Here is a 21836-nt window from a genome sequence, read left to right as displayed (position 1 = left end):
TAATGGGGCTGTTTAGATGGGCCATTTACATTTAATATTATTGACATAACTGAGCTTAATTCTACCATTGTAATAGTTTGCTTCCTGTTTGTCCCATCTTCTGTTCATTCCCATTTCTGTCTTTTTCTGCCTGCTCTTGGAATGAGTAGGGGTTTTTTTTCCAACTTTTATTTTAGATTCAGAGTGTACATATGCAGATTTGTTCCAAAAGTATATAGCGTGATGCTGAGGTTCAGAGTATGATTGACTATTACCCAGGAAGTGAGCATAGTATCCAACAGTTAGTTTTTCAGCCCTTGTTCTCCTCTCTATACCTCATCTCGTGTTCCCCAGTGTCTATTGTTCCTACCTTTATGTCCATGTGTACCTAATGTTTCACTCCCACTTGTAAATGAAAACGTGGTATTTGGTTTTCTGTTTCTGCATTAGTTCACTTAAGATAATGGCCTCCAGCTGCTTCCATGTTGCTGCAAAGGACACAGTTTCATTCTTTTTATGGCTGCATAGTATTTCATGGTGTATATGTATCACATTTTCTTCATCCAGTCCACTGTTGATGGCCACCTGGGTTGATTCCATGTCTTTACTATTGTGAATAATGCTGCAATGAAGATACGCATGCATGTGTCTTTTTGGTAGAATGGTTTGTTTTCCTTTGGGTATATATCCAGTAATGGGATTGCTAGGTCAAATGGTAGTTCAATTCTTACTTCTTTGAAAAATCTCCAAACTGCTCTCCACAGTGACTGAACTAATTTACATTGCCACCAGTAGCATATAAGCATTCCCTTTTCCCCACAGCCTTGCCAGCATCAGTTGTTTTTTGACTTTTTAATAATAGCTATTCTGACTGTTGTGAGATAGTATCTCATGGTGGTTTTGATTTGGAATTCTCTGATGATTAGTGATGATGCACATTCTTTCATATGTTTGTTGGCTGCTTGTTGAGCTTCCTTGCCACCTAGATTCTGAATTCTCTGTCATTTCAGCCATTTCAATCTGGGGAGCTAGTGTGATCTTTTGGAGGTAAATAGACACTCTGACTTTTTGAATTGCCAGCGTTTTGTACTGATCCTCATCTGAGAGGGCTTATGTTCCTTTGTCTTTTTGAAATTGCTGTCATTGGATGTGGCTTTTTGTTTTTATATGTTTATTTCCATTGAAGGTTTGACTGTGGGGTATGTTGAGTATAGTTGATAGGTTTAGTTTCTAGGTGCTTTCAGAGGGCCAAGGCTTCCTACAGGATCTTTATTCGTGGCTAGATACCTGCATTGGCTTTCACAGGTGATGTGCACTGAAGGCATTTTCGTTTGGTGGTGTAATTAAAACCATAATCCAGTAGATGGTGCTAAAGTGTAAGGGTCAGCAGATAGGCTCTCAGCCACCTGCCTCCTCTGTATTTAGCATGTTTGCAGCAGTACTCTTGGGTGGGGGAGACTGAGGAGGGGGCAGTGAGAGATGACCCCCTCACTAAGTGCATTCCCAGGCCTTAGGGAAGCCCTCCAGTCACTGGCACTGCCCCCATGTTTCCTTAGCCCCAAGGGGGGCTCTGGCAGGCTGCGCTCCTGCCTCCCTTAGGGGCAGCCTGAACTGAAGGTTAGGACTCCAGGAGACCTGCAGCTCCCCAAGGGCCCACTGATCCTCTGTGCTTGGCAGAGTCCAAGCAGGCTGTGGATTATGTCTGCAGGTGTCTGTGGATGCACTGGGTCAAGGGTAGAGGATCCCTGGGGAGGGTGGTGTTGCTGTGGGTGTGCAGCTGGTGTGGCACCTGTGGCCCAGGGTTTTTTGCCCAGCAGATGGTTATGGGAACCACCCAGCTTGTGCTACCCAGACTGGGTCTCCTAGTGTCTGCCCTGGAGCTGGTCTAGCCAGCTAGTTTTGTCCCAAGCCTTCTGCACTAGATCTTTGGGTTGTTAGGTGCTCTGGGCTTTGGGACACCCTTGGGCAGAGGCTGCAGCTGGCAAATAAGCTGCATCCTTTTTAGACCAGTGTTACAGGGGGAGGCAGGCCTAGCTCCCACACTGTCCCATGAACCTGTGCCTCACTCTTCTCAGTGTTCTGAAAGTGGAGGCTCCTCTCTTGCTCAAGCTCCAGTCACAGATCTCAGCTCAATACTCCTGAGCTATATTCTCACACCCTGGGGGTTTGGGACTGGGCCTGCAGCTTTGTCCTGTTGAGTTGAGCATTGGCTGTGCTGGGGGAGCCAAAGTGTTCCCAGGCAAGGCAGTGGAGGCTGTGCTTTGTGCATGCTCTTGCAGGAGCAGCCAGGCAAAGGCTTTAGGAGGGGCCAGTAGATGCTGAGCAGGGGGCAGGGGGAGTCGGGGGAGGTCACATGCACCCTGGTCCCACAGGAAAGACAGCCCTGCTCTCTCCTGCTCAGCATTGAGCAGGGGCTAGAGCCACTCGGTGCAAGATGGAGTGCCTTGGAGGATGGGCACCTATGATTGTGTTTTGCTGCAGCTGCCCTGCACACAAAACCTTCTGGCTCCACGCAGGCATGAGCTCTGCCTCTGGTTACTCTCTGGCAGTTTCCCGGGCATGACCCCACTGTGGGGCCATGGCATCTCTTGTGGCTATAGGATCCCAGAAGCCCATGGCAGGAGTGTGTTGCCCATAGTTCCTTCGCTCACCCTCCCTTAGGACCTGTTCAGGGTCAGGAGCTAGGCAACTCTATGCAGGGTGCTCAGCTTCCTCCTTCTTTCTGGAGTGAGTAATTGTTATAGCTTTATTTTTATCTCTTTTGTTGGCTTATTAGCTGTAACTGTCTTTTTTATTTTTTGTAGTGGTTGCCCTATGTTTGTTTATACTTCTTCGTCACTAACTTTCTGTAATATTATACTACTTCGTGTGATAGTATAAGGACCTTACAATAGTATAGTTCCATTTCTACTCTATTGGCTTTTGTGCTATTATTACAATACATGTTACTTCTACAGATATCATAAACCCCACAATGTATTATTACTATGCTTTAGAAAGTCTTCCAAAGAGAATTGTAACATAAGAAAACATATATCATTTATATTTACCCACATACTTACTATTTCTAGTGTTCTTTTTTTTTTGAAATGGAGTCTCACTCTGTCACCAGGTTGGAGTAAAGTAGCACAATCTCGGCTCACTGCAACCTCCACCTCCTGGGTTCAAGGGATTCTCCTGCCTCAGCCTCCATAGTAGCTGGGACGACAGGTGCATGCCACCACACCCAGCTAATTTTTGTATTTTTTTAGTAGAGACAGGGTTTCACCATGTTGGCCAGGATGGTCTTGATCTTTTGACCTCGTGATCTGCCTGCCTCAGCCTCCCAAAGTGCTGGGATTACAGGCGTGAGCCACTGTGCCTGGCTCTAGTATTTTTTTTTTTTTTGAGACGGAGTCTCGCTCTTTCGCCCAGGCCGGAGTGCAGTGGCGGTATCTCGGCTCACTGCAAGCTCCACCTCCGGGTTCACGCCATTCTCCTGCCTCAGCCTCCCAAGTAGCTGGAACTACAGGCACCCGCCACCGCACCCGGCTAATTTTTTGTATTTTTAGTAGAGACGGGGTTTCACCGCGTTATCCAGGATGGTCTCGATCTCCTGACCTCCTGATCCGCCCGCCTAGGCCTCCCAAAGTGCTGGGATTACAGGGATGAGCCACCGCGCCCGGCCTCTAGTGTTCTTTATTCCTTTGTGAAGATGCATATATCCATATGGCATCCTTTTCCTTCTGCCTGAAGGACTTCTTGTAACATTTCTTATAGGGCACATGTGCTGGTGATTAATTCATTCAGATTTTCCCTTTCTGAAAAAAAGTGATTATCCCTGTCTTTCATTTCTAAATTAGTTTTTGTTGAGGATATAATTCTAGGTTGACAGTTTGTTTTGTTTTTAATTTTAATACTATAAAGATGGTGCTTTTGTTTTTTTCTAGTTTAATTTGTTTCTTAGGAGAAATCTGTTATTCTTTTTTTTTTTTTTTTTTTTCGAGACGGAGTCTCGCTCTGCTGCTCAGGCTGGAGTGCAGTGGCACGATCTCGCCTCACTGCAACCTCCGCCTACCAAGTTCAAGTAGTTCTCCTGCCTCAGCCTCCTGAGTAGCTAGGATTACAGGCACGCACCATCATGCCTGGCTAATTTTTGTATTTTTAGTAGAGATGGGGTTTCACCATGTTGGCCAGGCTGGTCTCAAACTCCTGACCTCGTGATGGGCCCACCTCAGCCTCCCAAAGTGCTGGGATTACAGGCATGAGCCACCATGCCCGGCCTCTTCTGTTATTCTTATTGCTCCTTTATATGTAATATTATTTCTCTGGCTGTTTTATCACTAGTAGTGAAAAATTTATTATGATATGCTTTGGTTTTATTTTCTTCTTGTTCTTGTTCTTCTGTTTCATTGAATTCTTTGGATCTGTGAGTTTATAGTTTCCATCCAATTTTTTAAAATTATGGCCATTATTGCATCAAATAATTTTTCTCTTCCATTCTCCTCTTCTTCAGGGACTACAGGTATTTGTATTTAGGCTGCTTGAAGTTTTCCCACAGGTCGCTTATGATCTGTTCTTTATTTTCAGTCTTTTGTTTTTATTTTACTTTGGACAGTTTGTATTGCTATATGTTCAAGTTTATGTCTTCTGCATATATGTACTGACATTCACCTGCATGAAAACTAGCAAACTTTAGACTTGACAGCCTGTGGGAGAGCAGCCCAGATCCTACCAGGCCATGGCCACTGTTCAAACATCCTCCAAAGCTGGGCAGTGCTCAGGGTGTCTCAGAGGAGTCCACCTCAGGGCATAGTTCACATCTATGTCAGGTCGGTGAAGGATATTTCCAAAGGAGGTGACACCCATCTAGCTTCTTGCTGTGTATACACCCCTGTGGTGCTCTTTCTGTTTCAGTTTGAACATCGCCAGTGACAATGATTTTATTTTATCAGTGGACACCTCTAGAAGTTGGGGAAATTCCTCCTGGCCCTGAGCAGTAATGTGCTGTTTCCATCTGCTGATCCTGGTTTTGCGGTCAGGGCACAGTGTCTACTTCCTTTTCCACAGGCCAGCCTTTCAGTGATTTGAAGGGGTTTTCTTGCCCAAGTCTTTTCTGTCCAAACATTCATTTCCACACCTCATGCCAGCTTGGTCATCTCTGCCAGAGTGTCCTGTCTGGAAAGGTCTCTTGAGATGTCACTTCCAAGTATGTGGGCCTAATTGGGCTCTCAGTAAGTACATTCATTTCTAGTTAGTGACATGAATATGAATACTAAGTCTTTTGATGCTTTCCAAAGGCTATAGTTGAAAGTTGAAAACTAATAAAATTATCCTGTCAGAAGAAAACTGCCCCTTCCGAAACATGAAGGACACATTGCTCCGATTTTCTGCTCCTGATTAAAGACAGCAGGAAGAATTTGACATGTATCTGCTCATGATGAATTTTAAAGGAATAAAATAACATAATCAAGACTTAGGTGAAAGTCAGAGATAAAACCCAAAGAGGAGACATAAAACCTGTCTTCTGAATTTTTCAGAAATAATTCTGAAGCTGGGAATAAATGGGGCTCAATTCATGCGAGGAAGAGTCACAAAGTCCCAAGTCTAAGGTACCTTTGAAGGCCAGAAGGTCTAGTGGGCCATTCTTCACAAGAATTCATACTGATTCATAGAACCATTCATTCATACTGGTTCATGTAATAATGGATTCACATAACTACAGATTCATACTGATTCGTAGAATCATAAATTTATACTGGTATCTCCAATTCCAATTCAGCACCACAGGTGTAGTTTAACCTTCTTCCTTTCTTATTTATAGCTCCTTCTCCAACACAGAGAACCTGGCCCTCATTATCCATATTGTATTTACTTCTTTGCACAATCTTAGAATACACATAAAGTAGTTTAGGGGTAGCATCCCTCCCACTCCTTGTTTAATTATTTTTGAGCACGTGAAAAATTAGCTTGTTTCTAAATATAAGAACAGGTAAAGGGTACACTCAAAAAGGTATCCCTCTTCCTATTCCTCCTTTTCTACTCCCATTCCCCCATCCTATCTACCCTGCCTCTTCCTGTCTCTCTAATCTCACTGGTTTTTCATTTAGATTTCTTGTTTCCTTTTTGAGCAAAAGAATAGATAACATGTATATTTTTCTGTTTCCTGTTCTTTCTTCTATGAAAACTAAATACCTCATGAAAAAGTTATCTAATTTAAGTGTAACCCTAAACCTAGACAAATGGCACAATCTTAATTATTTAACAACTTCAAGGATGCATACACATAAAGGAATAAAGAATTGCTTCTGAAAACTAAACAAATTTATTGAATCAACTTTCTAATTTTTTCTCTCCATAAACATTCTGGTCCTGATTTATGAGGACCCAAAGGCATTTACCTTTCAGCCTAAGTAGAAGCCCAGGATGGCAGTAAGCATCCTTATGGCCATTCTGGTCTATCAATGCACTCATCTATATTTTTACACTAAGAACAGCTGCAAGCTTAAAATCTTCTCACTAGTAAATGTAAGGGTTTTGGGCTAAGTGGATCTCTGATGCCACTCAGCTCCAAGATTCTGTTCCCATGGTGCTGTGGTTCTAATATTCCAAACCACAGGAGAATCATTTTCCAGAGACATTTACAGGCAGCTTCACTGTCCTGTCTTGAACATGCTCCACTAAACTGTGAACACAGGTGGCATGGGCTTCGTAATGAATAAGAGTGCCTTCAAAGCAGGAGATTCCCTGTACCTGCGAAGGGCCTTCGTGAACAACCTTGGAGAGGAAAGGAGAACCAGGATTCAGATCCAAAGCATCCAGAAGGCTTTAGACATCCAGATCAGGGAGATTGATAGAGAAAAAGCAGCCCTGAAGAGATTTTTGGTAAAGCTTCACAAGACAACTGGCTATTTTCCTCAAAAACCATTCTGGTGACTGATGCTGTGCCACCATAGGGGAGGAGTTCATCTGAAACGTCCAATACAGACAGAACACACCTGGTCTCCTTCTGTATCTCTGTGACCCAAGAAAGCAATAGAAGTGGCTACTGAGACAAGCCAAAAAAGAAAAAAAAGGACTAGATAATTGAGGACACAAATGGACTGCCTCTAAAATAATAAACAAAACCTCCTACAAAAGAGAGAATAATGTGCTGATTTTTTTCCCAGCTGATTCTATTTCTTTACAACTTGAGGTGATAATATGCAGTGCACGTGTTATTTTCTTACAGATTCTCCAGGAGGCAAGAATAAAGCTTAGCTATTTTAGAAATCTTTCAGATACTGATCATGAAATACGTATTGTATTTGCCTTAATCCTGTTCTCTTCTCATTGATATCATTTTCAATTATTTTCTACAGTTTTAATAGCATGAGTAAATAATAAATATTAAAATTAAGGTGAAAATAATAGTGGGAAATACATGGAATTTTGTATCTGTAAGAAAACTCAATTTAAATGTAGGTTTTCCCATGTACTAGTTGTATGTTCCTAGACTTAAAAACTCATTTTTTAAATTCAAGATGAGGATAATAATACCTATATTAAAATACTGTTTTTAAGGATTAAATAAGATAACATATATATAGGGCATATTGCAGCCACCCCTAAAATGGTACTAGCTCTTGTGATGACTGTTGTTTCCATTAGTATTTTTATTACTGTGTAATAGAGCTCAAGTTCTGTTCCCAGCTCTTTCCAGGATTGCTAGGCAAATCCGTTTCCATTCGTAGGCCTTCATTTTTTTCTGAGGCTATAATATGAGAGTCAGACTAGATAATGTCCACAGGCCCTTTCAATCTTAAGTTCTTTGATACTATAACTCCATGGTTATACTTTGAAATGTGTTAGCAGCATCCTAGAGAAAAAAAATCTAACAATCAGAATGCACACACCAAGGCGACTAGAGGCTTGTATATTCCTACTTAACCATGACGTATCTACCACCCTCATGTTTAAATATACTTGTAATTCAAGTACAAAATATCTTAGTGGCCTCATTTTTTTTTTTTTTTTGAGACGGAGTCTTGCTCTGTTGCCCAGGCTAGAGTGCAGTGGTGCGATCTCAGCTCACTGCACCTCTGCCTCCTGGGTTCAAGTGATTCTCCTGCCTCAGCATCCCGAGTAGCTGAGATTACAGGCGCGTGCCACCATGCCTGCCTAATTTTTTGTATTTTTAGTAGAGACAGGGTTTCACTGCATTAGCCAGGGTGGTCTCGATCTCCTGGCCTCATGATCTGCCCACCTCGGCCTCCCAAAATGCTGGGATTACAGGCGTGAGCCATTGTGCCCAGCCCAGCCTCTCCTTTACACACACACACACACACACACACACACACACACACACACCATGAATAGATACATATATACATGTGTATACACACACATATGTATTATATGTATGTGGGCGGCAGGATCAAGGGGGATGTGGTTAGGCTGTGGGTTTTCTGTGAGGGAGAAGGGGAAGGTAAAAGTGTCGAGTGGTTTCTTGGCCATGTGCAGCCATATCAGTGCTTCTGTGTACCTGAAAACTGTAATTACGTTGTGGCCAGTGTGGTCACGGGCAGAGGTCGCAGCCTCTCTTTTTGATAGTCCCTCATTGGGTGTGAATTTAAATATTGTGTAGTTATGCCCTAGGGGATGCAGAGTTCATATAATGTAATTAGGACTTGGGACACCATCTTGGGTTTTTTGGTTTGTTTTTGGTTTTTGAGACAGGGTCACGCTCTGTCACCCAGGCTGGAGTACAGTGGTGCAATCTCAGCTCAATGCAACCTCTGCCTCCTGGGCTCAAGCCATCCTCCCACCTAAGCCTCCTGAGTAACTAGAACTCATGCCACCATGCCTAGTTTTTGTATGTTTACTAGAGACGAGGTTTCATCATGTTGCCCAGGCAGGTCTTGAACTCATGAGCTCAAGCAATCCACCCACCTTGGCCTCCCAAAGCGCCAGTATTACAGGCGTGAGCCACCATCCCTGGCTAGAGGCAGCATTTTGGTGACTCAGGTCACCATTGTCATCTACATTGTTTCAGTAGCCCCTGTTTTAAAAGCTCATTATATCTTTCTATGATACCCACTGCTGTTATTTTGTAATGTTACTTTGTAATACCCATCGTTGCATTTGCTTTGTGGTACAGGAAGAGCCTTGATCTGACTGTGTAACTTGTGGCACACCCAAATGCTGTAAAAGCTGTTTTGGTAACCCATTGTGACATTAGTAGAGGTTCCTGCCTCACATGGGTAAGCAAATGGATGGCCTGTGTAGATATCCATTAGCATATTCATTGGCTCCTGTCACTGTAGGGGGAGGCCCTTTGAAGTTGATTTGCCAGTTCTGATAATGGCCTTCCTGTGAATTTCTTCTCCCAGGCAGTGAACCCAGTATCTAAATTTCTAGCATGGTACAATCCCTAATAACCTTGCATAAATGTCTCTCTGCTGGGTTGACTCCTCTGTTAATAATTCCTTTTTGACCGGGCATGGTGACTCACGCCTGTAATCCCAGCACTTTGGGAGGCAGAGGTGGGTGGATCACTTGAGGTCAGGAGTTCAAGACCAGCCTGGGCAACATGGCGAAACCCCATCTCTACTAAAATACAAAAAAATTAGCAAGGAATGGCGGTGTGCCCCTGTAGTCCCAGCTACTTGGGAGGCTGAGGCAGGAGAATTGCTTGAACCCAGAGGCGGAGGTTGCAGTGAGCCAAGATCGTGCCACTGCACTCCAGCCTGGGCGACAGAGTGAGACAAAAAGAAAGCAAGAGAGAAAGAGAGGAGAGAGAGAAGAAGGAAGGAAGGAAAAGAGGAAGAAGAAGGAAGGACGGAAGGAAGGCACGCACTACTAGAGAGGGGAGAGAGGGGGTGGGGGTTGAAAAATTCACTATTGGGTACTGTGCTCAGTACCTGGGTGATAGGATCAGTCATACCCCAAACCTCAGCATCACACAATATACCCAGGTAACAAACCTGCACAGGTACTCCCTGAATCTAAAATAAAAGATTCTTTAAAATAAAAAATAAAATGTCAAGTATGATTTGACAGTGTATCTACTACAAACTTCACAATGGAAATATGACAAACTTAGATATCCTAGAAAATCCTGCGGGATCCATTCTTCTTTACTTTGCTGGTCAGAATGAGAGCTAATGGGGTCAAGTGGTTGCAGGGGCCAAGGGAAAATTTCCCCTTTGCCCTCTGAAGATTTGCTAAAAAATCAACTCACAAAAGGCAGATTAATTGGAGAGAAGGCACAGAAGTTTATTGGTGTGCACAGGGGAGAACCACAGAGTGATTGCCCAGTATCTCAATGGGGTGCAAATGCTTTTACACCTTACTGCTTAAGAGAAAGGGAGATGGAAAAGTGTGGATGATTTTAGGGGAATAGTAAATGACTTTCAGTGGATATTTAAAACATACAATGGTAGCCAGGCATGGTGGCAGGCTCCTGTAATCCCTGCTACTCTGGATGCTGAGGGAGGAGAATCACTTGAACCTGGGAGGTAGAGGTTGCAGTGAGCCGAGATCACACCACTGCATGCCAGCCTGGGCGACGGAGTGAGACTCCATCTTAAAAAAAAAAAAGAAAAGAAAGAAAGAAAACAGATATTCCCATTACTATTGGTGCATCACAGACCATCCCCAAATTTAGTGCTGCAGCTTTGCCACAATCATTTACTATACACACAAATCCTATGGCTCAAGAATTTAAACTGAGCAGACCAGGGATGGCTTGTCTCTGTTCCACAGTGTCTAGGGCCTCAGCTAGGACAACTCAATGGCTGGGGCTGGATCATCGGGAGTCATCTTCATTCACATATTAAGAATCAATAAGGCCAGGCGTGGTGGCTCATCACTGTAATCCCAGCCCTTTGGGAGGCCGAGGTGGGCAGATCACCTGAGGTCAGGAGTTCGAGACCAGCCTGACCAACATGATGAAACCCTGTTTCTACTAAAAATACAAAAATTAGCCGGGCATGGTGGCGGGCTCCTGTAATCCCAGCTACTCGGGAGGCTGAGGCAGGGAGAATTGCTTGAACCTGGGAGGCAGAGGTTGCAGTGAACCGAGATTTCGCCATTGCTCTCCAGCCTGGGTGACAAAGGGAGACTCTGTCTCAAAAAAAAATAGAATTCATAGTTGGGCAAGGTGGTTCATGCCTATAATCCCAGCACTTTGGGAGGCCAAGGCAGGAGGATCACTTAAGCCCAGGAGTTTGACACCAGCCTGAGCAACATGGCAAGACCTCATCTCTATTTATTTAAAAAAGAAAAAAAAAAAGAGGCCAGGCACAGTGGCTCACACCTGTAATCCCAGCACTTTGGGAGGCCAAGGTAGGTGGATCACCTGAGGTCAGCAGTTCGAGACCAGCCTGGGCAACATGGTGAAACCCCGTCTCTACTAAAAATACAAAAATCAGGCAGGCATGGTGGTGGGTGCCTGTAATCCCAGCTACTCGGGAGCCTGAGGTGGTAGGAGAATCGCTTGAACCAGGAGGCGGAGGTTGCAGTGAGCTGAGACTGCGCCACTGCACTCCATCCCGGGCGACAGAGCAAGACTCTGTCTCAAAAATAAATAAATAAATAATAATAAAATAAAATAAATTTAATTTAATTTTAAAAAAATGATAATCCCTGTTGACCAGGGCATCACTGGACTTTTGGCTGAAACAACTACACATAGCCCCACTATGTGGTGTCTCTGCATGGACTAGTTTGGGCTTCTTCGTGACATAGCTTCCCAAGAAAACCAGGTGGAAATGACCTTCTTTTATGACCTCATTTTAGAAGTTGCAGAGAATCAACTTCATCCTAGTCAAAAACCCATGCAAATCTAAGAGGAGAAAACAGAGACTCTACTTTTCAAATGTCAAAATTATTGCAAGAAGAGGGTATAGAGTTAGAGATACTGTGGTAGCCAACAATGGAAAAATCTAATACTCCCTTAACAGGAAACGGGAAAACAGCAATCAACTTTGAAAGCTGGAAAAATAAAGAAAACTAATGATTAATTTTGCAAACCTAAGAAAGATGATTTTTTTAATTAATTAATTAATCTATTTATTTTTTAGACAGAGTCTCACTCTGTTGCCCGGGCTTGGAGTGCAATGGCACAATCTCAGCTCACTGCAACCTCCACCTCCCAGGTTCAAGCAACTCTCTTGCCTCAGCCTCCCAAGTAGCTGGAATTACAGGTGTGTGCCACCACACCTGGCTAATTTTCATATTTTTAGTAGAGACGGGGGTTTTGCCATGTTGGCCAGACTGGTCTCGAACTCCTGACATTAGGTAATCTGCACACCTTGGCCTCCCAAAGTTCTGGAATTACAGGTGTGAGACACTGCACCTAGCCTAAGAAAGATAATTCTAAGCCAGAAGCGAGTTCAGCTGAGAATCAAGATGTTTAAGAAGCAGTTGGATCCCTGGATCCCATTCCCCACCCCACAGGGCTGGGTAACATTCAGCAGAACGCTGGAGGTCTATTTTCTTGAGAGGACCTTTGGGCTGAGAGTTGACCACAGTAGTTGAGCTTAAGGGCACATTCCTCAAAAAGGGACGCAATTACATGGATGCAAACTGATTGCTGACAGCCCCAGCCCTCTTGGCTCACAGAATGCTAAAACCACATAAGAACCCTTCAAACAGGAAATTGGAAGACTACTTTCTGGAGAATCTGAACAGTACATGAGGAAAAAGCAAGTAATATTGATACACGTATTGGGTTCCCTAATAGCATACACACAGACCTCACGGTGAATTGCAAGGTAAACAAGCCACACCTACTTACAAGACTTCCAATAAGTTGTTCAGTTCCATATTTCTAACTGCAAGCCAGGCTGGGCGCAATGGTTCATGCCTGTAATCTCAGCACTTTGAAAGGCCGAGGCAGACAGATTGCTTGGCAGATTGCTTGAGCCTAGGTGTTGGAGCCCAGCCTGGGCAACATAGCCAGACCCTGTCTCTACAAAAAAACTCATAACACTAGCCAGGAATGGTGGCAAATGCCTGTACTCCCAGCTACTTGGGAGGCTGAGGGAGGAGGATCACTTAAGCCCAAGAAACCATGGAGGCTACAATAAGCTTTGGTTGCACCATTGCACTCCAGACTGACCAACAGAGTGAGACCCTATCCCCCATAAAAGAAAAAACCCTGAGCAGACAACCAAGATTTACCAGACAAAGCCTCTAAAATGGAAGATACTGGCCAAAACAAGCAGAGACAGAAGCAAGTTGGAGGAACAAAACTATGGAAATGTATTATCATGTTCACATATTTAGAATTTCTTTGATGATATTACACATCTTTCTATGCCTATTTAGAATATGTACATGAATATATAACTATGAAAAACAAAGAGGTTGCTGTTAAAAAGAGCATTCAGAACAGAGGAAAAACAAAAGGTGAGTAATTAAAAACTCAGTAGAATAGTTGGAAGAGCAAGTTGGGGAAATCTCTCAGAAGGTGGAGCAAAAGTACAGAGATGAAAATGAAAATGTTAAAATCAGAGATTAAGTTCACAGATGCCAATGTTATGACAGGATTTCCAGAAGAGAGAATGGGAGGAGGAGGAGTGTTGGGAAAGAGGGAAGGAAATTAAATGTTGGACTGGCAAGATTCTTTTGTTTTTATTCAACTGATAGCAACAACTATTCTTATTAGTGGTATTGGCCAAACTCTCCTAAAGTCATTCTTTTTTTTTGAGATGGAGTCTCGCTCTGTCACCCAGGCTGGAGTGCAGTGGTGCAATCTCGGCTCACTGCAACCTCTGCCTCCCGGGTTCAAGTGATGCTCCTGCCTCAGCCTCCTGAGTAGCTGGGATTACAGGCGCATGCCAGCATGCCCAGCTAATTTTTGTGTTTTTAGTAGAGACGGGGATTTCACCATGTTGGTCAGGCTGGTCTCGAACTCCTGACCTCGTGATCTGCCTGCCTCGGCCTCCCAAAGTGCTGGGATTACAGGTTTGTTTGTTTGTTTTAAGGATTTTTGGCTGTAAGTTTATTCAATGCAAAAGAACCCTCTCCAATTTTACTGAGGTGGCTGACCACGTCCACGACCAAATCCGCCTCTAAACTGGAATTCGGTTGCTGACCCAGCCCCAGCCTCGGCTTTCTTGCCGGCATCAGGTGGCACAGCACTCGTCTGTGGGTATCTCTGTCAGTTTCCCCTCTTGCGAGTCTCGTAGGTCGCTCAACCTCCAGACCTTTAGGCCAAGGCCTGCCAGTCTCTGGACGGCTACGGCGTAGGGTGGCAGGCACAATCTCTGGGGGCAGATGAAGGTAATCACGGAGATACTGGATACCCTCATTGGTAAGATACCAGTAGAAACGTCTCCAGGCAAACTGTTCCTTCACATAGCCTCGGGACTTGAGAGACTGCATGGCCTTCATGACATGAAGGTTGGGCACATTCTTGTCTGCCAGCTCTGGGTGCTTAGGCATGTGGACATCCTTCTTGGCCACCATGACTCCCTCCTTAAAAAGGAGTTCATAAATGGCAATCCGGTTCTTCTTAGGCATCAACATCTCTGCGGCTGCAAGGGCCGGGGCCGGGGCTGGAAAAGGGGATTACAGGTTTGAGCCACCGCGCCCGGCCCCAAATTCATTCTCACGTAAAATCGGGGGTAGGGGCTGGGTCATCCAATGCTGTGCAATGAACTCTGCTCTGTTGACACTCACTACAGAGGTTGGGCATGGTGGCTCACATCTGTAATCTCAGCACTTTGGGAGGCTGAGGCAGGCGGATCACGAAGTCAGGAGTTCGACACCAGCCTGACCAACGTGGTGAAACCCTGTCTCTACTAAAAATACAAAAATTAGACAGGCGTGGTGGAGCTCGCCTGTAATCCCAGCTACTCAGGAGGCTGAGGCAGGAGAATCGCTTGAACCCGGGAGGCAGAGAATGCAGTAAGCCAAAATTGCACCACTGTACTCCAGCCTGGGCGACAGAGTGAGACTTCATCTAAAAAAAGAAGAATCAGATTGGCATGGTAGGTGCCTGTAGTCCCAGCTATTCAGGAAGTTGAAGTGGGAGGATCACTTGAGCCCAGAAAGTCAAAGCTGCAGTGAGCTGTGATTGCACCACTGCACTCCAGCCCAGGAAACAGTGAAACCCCGTCTCTAAATACATGAATAAATAAATAAGTTTTTAAAAATAAAAATAAAAATGATTTGCTTTAAAAAAAATCTACCTGGTATCATTTGGTTTCTAGATCCAGTTGAAGAGACCACTGAGAGCTAAAAGTGGGGCTGGAGGTGATCTCTGGCTCCCCTAACGTTCTTGATCAAAAATCACAGAGTGCCTTAACCACTCTGTGATGCAGTCAGCTACAGGTTTTTCCCTGCAGGCTTGACCCAAAGCTGGGCCTCAGCATTGATAAAGATATCTAGGTTGTTTGCCAAAAACACAGAAAGAAACTGGCCCTGACCCTCAGCTAAATTCCTTCAACCCTGACATCTATAAACCCTGGTCCCCCTACTGCAGACATACCTAGGGAGAAACCGCTTGTCTCTCGCTGTCCCTCGAGTGGTTGCTGCAGCCTCTGTATGTAGGTTCCCTAATAAATGCTCTGGATTCATCACCCTGGTGTTACTGGTGTTAGTGCTTTTTTTTTTTTTTTTTTTTTTTAAGACTTAGTTTCACTCTTGTCCCCAGGCTGGAGTGCAATGGCACGATCTCAGCTCACTGCAACCTCCGCCTCCCAGGTTCAAGCAATTCTCCTGTCTCAGCCTCCCAAGTAGCTGGGACTACAGGCGTGCGCCACCATGCCCGGCTAATTTTTCTATTTTTTAGTAGAGATGGGGTTTCACCATGTTGGCCAGGCTGGTCTCGAACTCCTGACCTTGTGATCCACCCGCCTCGGCCTCCCAAAGTGCTGGGATTACAGGCATGAACCACTGCACCTGGCTAGTGCTTCTTTCTTTGGAATCCCAACCAACCCCATCTTGGGATGGTATGGGGCACTCCCTTCTGGCAATTTCCCTGCCAGCATTTTGAGGCAACTCTAGCTGTGTGCTTGGCAGGACAAAACAAGACCATGTGGAGCACAAAGGTTGGTGTATTTTGCTCTTTCTTTTAGGCCAAGTCCTACCCTAAGTCCTCATGTGTATGAATTAGTCCTCACAATCTCCCCTAATCCCTTTGTCCCTTTTCTTTCTTTTCTTTTCTTTTCTTTTTTTTTTTTTTTTTTTTTTTTGAGACAGGGTCTTCTCTGTCACCCAGGCTGGAGTACAGTGGTGTGATCCCAGCTTACTGTAGTCTCAACCTCTGGGGCTCAAGCAATCCTTTCATCTCAGCCTTCTGAGCAGCCGCGACTACAGGCATGTGCCACCATACTTGGATAATTTTTGTTGTTGTTGTTTTCTAGAGACAAAGTCTCACTATGCTCCCCAGGCTGATTTTGAACTCCTGGGCTCAAGCAATCCTCCTGCCTCAGCCTCCCAAAGTGCTGGGCCTATCTCCATTTCTTTGAGAGAGAAGGCCAGAGCACAGACTGAGCTCCTCTCTCAGAGCAGCCCTGGGATTCTGGCCTGTCTCAGCCACCATGAACTACCACACTGAACCCGAGAAGGGCTGCTTCCTCCTCTTACAGACTAGCAGGTGTGGGAGGAGAAGGGCAGGGAGGGTGTTCGTGTTCACTTGTCCTGTGCTGTCCAGGACAGCAGCCCTGGGCCACACACAATGATTGTGCACCTGAACATGGCGAGGCCGTGTTCTTCTGAGCCCTCCAAACTGTTCCAACCTCTCCTGTTACCCAGTTCCAAAGTCACTTCCACATTTTTGGATCTTTTCAGTAATGCCCCACTCCCGGTACCAATTTACTGTATTAGTCCATTTTCACACTGCTGGTAAAGACATACCTGAGACTGGGCAATTCACAAAAGAAAGAGGTTTATTGGACTTACAGTTCCATGTGGCTGGGGAGGCCTCATAATCATGGTGGAAGGTGAAAGGCACATCTCACATGACAGCAGACAAGAGAGCTTGTGCAGGGAGACTCCTGTTTTTAAAACCATCAGATCTCATGAGACTTATTCACTATCATGAGAATAGCATGGGAAAGACCCACTCCCATGATTCAATTACCTCCCACCAGGTCCCTTTCACAACACATGGGAATTGTGGGAGTTAAAATTCAAGATGAGATTTGGGTGGGGGACACAACCAAACCATATCAACAATCATTTATGAAAAATTAAATCATATAAACTTGTAATTAAATACATTATATTAAACACACAGGTATTGAATACTCAAACTCATAACTTTCTATTTATTTGACTAATTATTAGAAGTCACCCATATCATTGCGCAAGTGAAGTTCTCTCATGTTGGCAACAAAACTATTAAATACTCTTCTGGATTTTACAAGAAATAGCAGTTCAAAGTGAAGTCATAGGTGCATGAAATTTGTGATAGAGTATTGTATATTTTACTATTAGTAGTAAATTGTGTGCTATATATTCTTTATATCAGTAAAATTTATAATAAACTCACAAAATATATATAATAACTCCCTATAAGGCCTGTTGATAGACATTTAGTCATACACCAGTGAATGAAGCTGTTTTGTAGCACATGGAACTACAAGGAGATTGGGGATGAAAAGCTCTAGAAGATTTAGGGTAAAATACATAATCCAGCATTTATTATGCAGCACTTTAGATCCTTAAATACATTATTATTTAACTTCTCCAGGCTTGTAAAGACTTAATAATAACAAACATTTATTGAGGTCTTAAGGACTTACTATGGACAGGCCAGTAACATGATGATCTCATTAAATCATTGCAGTAACCCTCTGAGAGGAATATTATTATTATTATCATCCCCAATTGAAGAGGGGGAACGCAGTAGTTGTCATGGTACCCCAGATGGTGAAGAGCAGTTTGAGAAACCTACTGCAGATGGCTGTGCTCTGAGCCCTGTCTGAGCCTATACATGCTCAGGTAGAGACAGAAGCTCCCTGAGATCGAAGCTTGGTTCATGGACCTGGGCCCAGGAGATGGCACATTATGGACACTCAGCAGAGGTTTACTGATTTATTACTTAATGGATCAAGTAACAGTGGATCAAGTCATGATTTAAGCATCATGGGAAGCCACTGATTCAGTTTTAGTCTTGAGAAAATAGTGAATTTGGGGAGATGAGAAGCTGTAGAGGGGAGCAGAAAGATTAACTAGAGCTAGAGTTTAAAACACTTGCTGCAAATATATTAATATTTAACCCTCACAAAGGTCCTTTATGAGAGCTGTTGTCTCCTTCCTTCAGCCGAGGAACTGCAGGCACTTGCGTAGAAAATGGGACTCATGTCTTCATGAAGAAGAGCTTATAGAGGGTTGTTCTTGACCTGTAGTGTGTATCTGAGTCATCAAGGGACCTTGTTAAAAATGCAGAGTCTGGTTCAGTAGGTCTGGGGTGCTGCTCAAGCATTTGCACTTGTGACGAGCACCTACAGGAGGCTGAAGTTGCTGGTCTGCCAGTAATACTTGGAGTAACTAGTCAAGAGGGTTTGTGTTGTTTGTTTGTCATTGAGAAAACTTTCAATGAAAGTTTCAGTTGAGAACTTTCAAGCTCATTGGCTTGGATGGGATAAGGCAAAATAACGTATTCTGTGTATTCTGAATACACAGAATAACCTGGGGTCCTGCATAGCTCCCTTTTGATAAATGAGAGCTCCCTTTTCTAGACAGATAACTCACTGTTAACTTATGGTCAGAGTATCTCACACAAGATTCCATGGAATCCTCCCAGCAGCTCTGGGAGATGGATATTGTCTGTGGATAAAGATGCTAAAGCATAAAGGGAATTCCACATTCTAAAATAAATAAGAGGAGGAGAGAGAAAATTAATCTAGAGTAAGTGAATATAAAGTCCAGAAATGAGGGATCTATTGACATTACTCCCGAAGGACAAAAAGTTGTCGAGATGAGTTTTAGGCTCCTGAACCGACCATGTCACTAGGAACCAATTGTTATGGGAGCCAGAAGAGAAACTGATGCGCTAATGAATTTTTGATTGCCTGAAGCTGGAGGCTCAGTGAGGGAGAACAGAAGTCTAAAAGAAAGATAGTTCTATGCCAGTTCCACTACCATTACTTTTGTCTGGAAATTTAAAGTTTGTATCAGTGTGTAAAGTTTGTTATTCACTCCCATTTCTTCGTATACACATAGACCACCTCTGTCAAGAAAGAACTGCTGGGGCCGGGGGAATGTGGCTCATGCCTGTAATCCTAGCACTTTGGGAGGCTGAGGCAGGTGGATCACTTGAGGCCAGGAGTTTGAAGCCAACGTGGTGAAACCCTGTCTCTACTAAAAATACAGAAGTTAGCCAGACATGGTGGTGTTTGCCTGTAGTCCCAGCTACTCAGGAGGCTGAGGCAGGAGAATCGCTTGAACCCAGGAGGTAAAGATTGCAGTGAGCAGAGATTGTGCTACTGTACTCCAGCCTGGCTGACAGAGCAAGGCTCTGTCACAAGCAAACAAACAAACAAACAAACAAAAAACAAAGAACTGCTGGATACAGGTCATCTTGGCTGCAGAAAGGAACCTGCCTCCTTACTATATATCTGTGCTAATATTTATATTTTGATTCATGCACTTACTAATTTTTCAAATATTTTATATTAAAATCAGAATTTATGTGCTTGCTTCTGCAGCACATATACTAAAACTGGAACGATACAGAGAAGATTAGCATGGCCCCTGCACAAGGATGACACACAAATTCATGACGTGTTCCATATTTAAACAAAAAAAAAAAAGAAAAAAAAATCAGAATTTATGATAACTACCAAAGTCTGTTGGGTTATGAGCTCAAATTTGTGGCATAAATACATAAACATATTTTGAAAGAATAAGTATATGAAGGTATACCAAAGGAGAGAGTAAGAGTGAGAATCCAACAGGATGTAAACCCAGGCTTCAGCAGGGGCTGTCCCTGGGTGGACATGATTATGGGGGTAGTTCATGACTTTTGCTCATCTGAATGGAGTGAGGTTGTTTTCACTGAACTTGCTTTGAATAGTGATAAGAAGGTGTCAGTCCATTCTGTGCTGCTATAACAAAAAACCTGAGACAGAAATTTATAAAGATCTGAAATGCATTTCTTACAGTTCCAGAGGCTGTGACGTCCAGGATCAAGGTACTGGCATCTAGTGAGGTCCTTCTTGCTTCATCCTTACATGGCAGAAGGCAGAAGGGCAAAAAAGAGCAAACCCACCCTTAGAAGCCTTTTTTTTTTTTTTTTTTTTTTTTTGAGGTGCAGTTTCACTCTTGTTGTCCAGGCTGGAGTGCAATGGCGTGATCTCGGCTCTCTGCAACCTCTGCCTCCCGGGTTCAAATGATTCTCCTGCCTCAGCCTCCCAAGTAGCTGGGATTGCAGGCATGAACCACCATGCCCGGCTAATTTTGTATTTTCTAGTAGAGACAGGGTTTCTCCATGTTGGTCAGGCTGGTCTCAAACCCCCAACCTCAGGTGATCTGCCCGCCTCGGCCTCCCAAAGTGGTGGGATTACAGACGTGAGCCACCACGCCCAGCCAGAAGCCTTTTTATACTGGCATTAATCATGACCTAAATACCTCCCCAAAGGCCGATCTCTTAACACTGTTGTCTTGGAGATTAAGCTTCCAACACATGAATTTGGGGGGACAGAGTCAGCCCGTAGCAGAAGGGAAAGAGGAAAAAAGAAACAAGCTGCAAATGAACCTTTGAAACCAACATATTGTTAGACCTTTAGCTGTTCCAACTAATCTTCTGTTGTAGGACATTTTTGTTCTATGTAATCTTCTATTGTTGAGAATTCACTGATTTTTAATACTGTACCTGGATTAACCATGAGTAGTTATTAAGTGTGATAAAATAAAGATAAAAGTTAAAAGTACAATTAAGAGGAAAAACAACAGCAGATTAAATCTCCAAAATTCTGTCCAATATAAAAGCAACAAGAAAAGTAGCAAAAAATGGTCAGAATCAAACATTTTCAGAACTCTGGAAATTAATTCAGAGAGTATTTATTCAAAGAAAGTGGCTGAATTTCAGGAAGGACAGTGAGCTTTGTGATACCATCACTGGTTCTAGTCCCATCCCTTCTTGACCAGCTCCATAAAACAGCTCACAACTGCCAATGAAACCAGCAGCTTGGCAGCTAATGGAGGGGCATAGCAGGATTTGAAATCCTTCAAACCCTCATTCCCAGAGAATTGTCATTATTTGACTCGTCTAGGGGTTTCCTGGATACCCTACTCAATAACGCTATCTTTATCTCACCTAACTTGTAGTTAACCCAGTGCAAAAAGCCTTTGCCCTGGGACATTAGAAGCAATTTATTGATTTTGCAGCTGCATGATGCAGTAGATAACAATTTGGGCAAACAACAGGCTAACCAAAAAGCTTGAAAGAAAAGGCTGAGGAATGAAATGCTGACAGGGCTTTAAAAACTCTGACATATTCCTGGGAATCTAGAAGGCCATGCACATGTATGGTAATGTGTGCATGCCCAGGGCTATGTGCCTGCTCAGAAGAGATGTGAGAAGGCCCTAAATTCTCATCTCTGGGTCATCTTGAGGCTCTATGTAAGGAGGAAGTGAAGGATAAGTCCCAGTTAGCAACTTCCTAGCTGAGTGTTGAAAGTGTGTCCCAGCACATACACAGAATCCCTCTGCAGGGACTAGAAACCTAGTGGTTTCAGGTATTTAAGGAAATTTCTCTCTAATTATTAGTTGATCACTAAGCTAACTAAGCAGAGATTTCAGAGGCCACCATGATAAGAAAACAGACATTACTCAACCAAGTCAGAAAATACACTAAAGAAGCAAACAACAACCAAAAGCAACAACAATAAACCTGTAGGAAGAAAGAGAATCTGATTTCCAGAGTTGCCAAAATA

General features: G+C 43.7%; 1 long non-coding RNA gene, 1 other non-coding gene and 1 pseudogene across 2 annotated transcripts; 2 read left to right on the top strand and 1 right to left on the bottom strand.

The window, feature by feature from the left end:
* The first annotated feature begins 6590 nt into the window (after nucleotides 1-6590).
* Nucleotides 6591-7268, top strand: LOC134756941 (uncharacterized). The gene has a single exon (XR_010130435.1). It is a non-coding gene; the product is annotated as an uncharacterized lncRNA (long non-coding RNA).
* Nucleotides 7269-13926: 6658 nt separating this feature from the next.
* LOC129524642 (small ribosomal subunit protein eS10-like) lies at nucleotides 13927-14496 on the bottom strand (annotated as a pseudogene).
* A 5095-nt stretch (nucleotides 14497-19591) lies between these two features.
* Nucleotides 19592-19698, top strand: LOC115935946 (U6 spliceosomal RNA). The gene has a single exon (XR_004071529.1). It is a non-coding gene; the product is annotated as a U6 spliceosomal RNA (small nuclear RNA).
* The last annotated feature ends 2138 nt before the right edge of the window (nucleotides 19699-21836 follow it).

This window comes from Gorilla gorilla, chromosome 13 (assembly GCF_029281585.2).
Source record: "Gorilla gorilla gorilla isolate KB3781 chromosome 13, NHGRI_mGorGor1-v2.1_pri, whole genome shotgun sequence".
Taxonomy (NCBI): Eukaryota; Metazoa; Chordata; class Mammalia; order Primates; family Hominidae; genus Gorilla; species Gorilla gorilla.
Note: the sequence above shows the minus strand (reverse complement) of the source record. Positions and strands in the feature narration are given on the sequence as shown.